This window comes from Manihot esculenta, chromosome 17 (assembly GCF_001659605.2).
Source record: "Manihot esculenta cultivar AM560-2 chromosome 17, M.esculenta_v8, whole genome shotgun sequence".
In the NCBI taxonomy this organism is placed as follows: Eukaryota; Viridiplantae; Streptophyta; class Magnoliopsida; order Malpighiales; family Euphorbiaceae; genus Manihot; species Manihot esculenta.
In genome coordinates this window covers 34,976,083-34,981,755 of record NC_035177.2, presented here as the reverse complement: position 1 = coordinate 34,981,755, position 5,673 = coordinate 34,976,083, and positions in this window count along the sequence as shown.

The following is a 5,673-nucleotide window of genomic DNA, read 5'->3' as shown; positions in this document are numbered from 1 at the left end:
AATATGATGCTGGGACTATTTGGTGACAGGTTTACCCTTGATGTGAATTGTCTGTGATGTGACGCATTTCATGAAAGCATGAATGTTAATATATGTTTTTACTATTCTGCTCACTGGGCTTTATAGCTCACCCCTCTCCCTTAACCCCCAGGTTTGCAGGTACAGGGTAGACCAGGAGGTCAGCAAGAGTAGAGTCTTGATGCATGTAATAGATAGTTGTGGACATGAAGTTGATGTAATGTAAAAGTATAGTATAGAAATGTTATGTAACGACGTTATGGATGTTAGAGTTGTGCTTGACCATAGTATGATGTAAATCCCTTTTGGTACATGATTCTAGATGTGTAATGATGTTTATATGAACCAAACTCAATACATGTTATGTCACCCCATTAGAGCATTGATGAGACTCCAAGGAGGGGTTAATGTTTATGATTATGTCTATGTATAGTGCATGCACAGGTTGAGTTTGGTGAATGAATGAATGAATGAATGAATGACCAATAAGAAAAAATAAATAAATTTTTATGTATGTTGTTGATCATGTATGGGATTAAACAGGTTTACAGAATGAATGTTAGGCTTGCTACGGGTCCCGGCAGACTTGTGCCGACCTGGATCCTAGCGCCGGTAGCGGTCCGATTTTCGGGTCGTTACATAGCGCCTATTAAAAAGGCGCTAAGAGTGAAGCCTGATGCCTCTTTAAGAAGAATTAGGCCTCAACCGGAGCTAGCACTAAGAGGCGCCATGCCTCAACATTAAGACACGCCATGTCTCATTTCTGGCGCCCCTTAGGCATGGCGCCAGGACTGAAGCCTTGCGCTTCTTATGCTTGGTGCCCCTTAAAGAGGCGCCAGAATTGAGGTTTGGTGCCTGTTTGACAGACGCCATGTAGCCTTTTTGGCTGTCATCTGGCATCCCAACCCTAAATTCACAATTCTCTTTCTTGCAATCCCTAATTCACAAATAAAAAACCTCCTACTCCTAAATTGGCAAAAAGCCCCAAAGAGGTTAGTGCAGTTGGAAGTGCCTTTTTTTTTTTCTGCTTTTGCTTTGGGTTCTCCTTCTGGAATTTTTGCATTTTTTTTTTAAAAAATAAAATTAAAATAATATTTTTGTTATCCTCATTTATCATAATTTTGAGATATTTAAAGTAATTTTATATTTAAATAAATTACACTTTAGTCTTTACATTTTAATATAATTAATAGATCAGTTTCTCTATATTTTTAGAATCAAACACTTAAACACTTATATTTTTATTCTCTCCAAACCGAAGGTTCATCCGTCTTAAAATCTATTAAATAAAAAGATAGAAATAATTCTAAAAACACTCCTAATATGAATCAAAAGACTTATTTTCTTTTCTTTTAACATTCAACAATTTTTAAATACTTTCATCCAGCAATTATAATTTATTTAATAAAGTCATTGATCTCCATATTTCTTGCTCACACCACCTCCCCTCAAAATATTATTACTACCTCTATTCGAAATATTACAATATGGCCTATAAAAAACTTGCTAGTTAACTCTTCCATTTCTTAATTACCAATTTCTTTAGCCTCCTTCTGACTAGCAAATAAATTAGAGCCATCCATATCTTTGAGATTATTAAAATCTACCCTGTTTAGAGAATCAGAAAAATCTACATAAACAGATATATTACCTCCACAAACTTCTAGCTTCCTATCAGGCACAACACCACTAAACTCTAAGTGTTCATCCTCCTTCAAATCCTCATCTTTCATGGTTTTTCATCTTCAACTTCCTCGCACAAGGTACTACTTTAAGCCATTAAATTTTCATTTAATTTTGCTACTGTGGAATCCTTTCCTTTCTCAATTGCCCTATCAATATATTATCAAGGAAAGAAGTCTTCTGAATTCCACCATTATTCATATCAACATCAACCACTGTATTTATAGTATCACTAGCATCCAAATTCTGAGCTTCAATGTCATCACATTTGCGCCCTAATTCCACATTATCTTTCTCATTTTCATTATCTCTATTTTGCTCTCACTTTAACCCTCATATCAATCTCCTTGTCATCACATAATGAAATTATAATTTCTAAATTCACAGGTATTTTCCGGTATAAAACATAGCAGCTAAGATGAAAATTCTTATTACGCTTGTGATTTTCTCAGCACACTCTTTCTTTCTGCCACCAAGCCATAAGCTAAGTAAGAGGAATAGAAACGCTACAACATTAATAATCACTTATTGAATTGAAAGTTTCTATCAGATACTCAGAAAAAGAACGGGAGATTTTTAGGAGCATTCAATTTCTATCAGATGCTCAGAAAAAGAACGGGAGATTTTTAGGAGCATGAATGCAATCTCGATGAGGGTGTTTTTCAAATTTAAGATATTTCCCACTTCTTTTTAACAAATTTTATGATGGGAATAAAACATATAGGGATTTAAGTATTCAGTTCTAAAATTAAAGGGATTAATGTATTAATTATACTAAAATTTATAGACTAAAATATAATTTACTTTTTATATTTTAAGAAAATTACCTCTCTGCTTGTATTATATACACTGTAATACAATATATTACAATTAAAGTTTTATTAAATTTAAATAAAAATTTTAATTATATTATATTATATATAATTTTAAGATTTACTCGAATTAATTAAAACATTATTATATTTATAATCTATTAAAAGTGAAAGGAGAGGAAAATAGCAGCTTTGCTAAAAAAAACCCCTATCTGAATATGATATTTATAAATTTATTTTTATTTAAAACATTTTAAGATTTTTAAATAATTATATTGGTGTTATATTTAAACCCTAATTGTTAAACATTTATATCAGTATTTAGCTAAAATTATTGAGAGTTTATTTTAGCATTTGATTCTATTTAATTATAATTTTATTTCTTATCTTTATTTTTATTTAAAATCTTTTAAATTAACTAAATAATTATATTGTTATTTTATTTAAACTAAAATTGTTAAAATATTTATATTAGTATTTAACTAAAATTATTGAAAGTTTATACTAATATTTATTTTTATTAAATTATATTTTTATTATAACCTAAAAATAAAATTAAAAAATTAACTAAAAAATCATTTTTAAAAAATTGAAAACTTTATTTGTTTTAGTGACACGTTGAAACTGTTGCTGAGAATAAATGTAGCGATAATGCTAAAATTTCTTCAGTACTATTATACCGTATAAAACTTCTTAGTATATATTATATTTTAAAATTTCTAATGAAATTTTTTACTCTCGAATAAAATTATTTTCGCATTCACAAAATTAGTCTAATGATAAATATATTTAAAAAAATTTGAGAGATTTTAAATTCTACTCAATTTAAAATAAATAAAATAATTTTTTTTATCATTATTACGCGTCACTATAAATTTTAAAACTTTTTAGAATGAAATTTTTATCTTTAATAATCTTTAATAACTAACATACTAATGGATAAATTAAATTTATATAATATATATTTTAAAACAATTTTAGTTTATTAATTTTTATTTCTAGTAATTAACATTTTAATGCAATTAAAAAAATAAATAAGTATTAATGTTTTTATAAAAATAAAATTTACAAATAATTATTGATAATAAAAATTAATCATATCTTTTAAATTATAAATAATTAAAATTAAATATTTAATGTAAAATAAAAATAAAAATTTTATTTTTAAATTTAATTATATTAAAATAAAGTTAATAGGAAATTAAAATTTTATAGAATTAAAATTCTATATAAATTTAGTTTATTGAATTAATAATTTTAATTAGTTTAAACTAATTTTATTTATTATTATGTCTCAGAAAACACATATATAATTTTTTTAATTTTTAGTATTATTATAAAATAATCATTTGTATTTTTATTTTTATAAATTAATTTATTTTTTCAAAAAAAAATAATTTTTTTTTAATTCAATAATATTAGATATCTATAATATTTATATTTTTTATATCTATAATATCCATAATATTTAATAGACGAAGGAAATAAAGCAATTACTTAACCTAAGTTTTTAAATTATTTGAATAATATTTTTATTATTAAATTAATTTTAGAATTCATATAAATTTAAATTTTGAGTTCCAACTATGTAACGAATGGTTATAAAAAAATTAATGTATATTAAATAAAATAAATATATAATAAAATTAAAAGAAAGTAAAATAAAAGGTAAAAGTTAATTTCATAATGTAATTCCATTATAATTTGGAAAGTAATAATATTAATATATTTTAAAATATTAAATTTAAAATAAAATCTAGGACAATCAATATACTTTTTTATATATAAATTATAAAATTATTTTTCAATTAAAAATTAAAAAATATTATATGAATAAAAAAATAACATTTTATTTTTTATTGAAATGGTAGCAAATTAAGATTAAAATAATATATACAGATATATTTTTAAAAGAAAAAAAAATAAAAAATGAATTTCTAAATTTCATTCAAATACTATAAAATTCTAATTTGAGAAGAAAATGTTATACCCAACTGTTAATAAGTGAGTAACGGCCATTGGTAACCGTGGAGTACAACTAATTTAATGACCACAGTTTGAAATATACTTATCAATAATAAAAAGATTAGATATAATTATTAAAATTAGTAAAATTTATAATTTTTTGACCATTTATTTATTATATTTTATTTTTCTCTAATAGTTTTGTAGGTAGTAAATATAAAATAAATGAATTATGTTACTGTCAAATTAATAAAAAAATCATAAATGTTTTTCTAATTAAACTCCTTTTTAACCTCAAAAAATTCGATTCCGAATCTTCCATAAATTCAACGAATGCAGCCTTTTTATTTTCCTGATCTTTTCTTTTTCTTAAATAAAAATAATATATATATATAGTTTTTATATATATGAAGTTAATTTTTTCATTAGATTTTAAGTTAGTGTTGATCGCCTAGCAGGCTGCTTGATGTTGAATCCATTTAAATGTTGCACCACATCACAAATACAGTACTATTATCATTTGCATTTGGAGGCAATCACTAAACAACTCATCCTTCCTTTCTAAATTTTAATACCAGTTCAACGTCAGTCTTTCTGTTAAATAATTAAAAAATTAATTATATAAAATGACATATAAATTTATTAAAATCTATATCTTCTACAATATGTTAGTAAAAAAACATAATATAGAATAACAGTATGCAGTTGCATTTACAGTTTTAATTTGATAATAAATGCATTTAAATAAATATTAGAGATCGATTCAACTCTTTAATTTCTATTTTCCATTTAAAAATAAAAATAACAGTGAGCAGTTGATAACTATTTTAAAGTTTAACTTACATGTGGGATTGCAGGCTCTAGCATTGTCAATTTGAGTATCATCCTATATGGCTGTTTAGTTAATCATTTAATGGATTGTAAAAAAATATGGAGTTTAATTGTTAAATAAAAAAAAAAAAAAACAAAATACAATTGTAAAAATTTGAAAATGAGAGAGTTATAGTAACATCAATTCAACTTTGCTTGAATAGACGAGGAAGAACTCGGATCCACATTTTCCACCAGTTCTTTGGTACCTTCAACATATATAGCCCGAGCGTGGAAGCAGAGTAAGACTGATTGTACCCAAAATAAAGCAATGGGATTAAAAAAAAATAATAAGAAAAAGAAAAAGAATGCTGTGCAAGTGTCA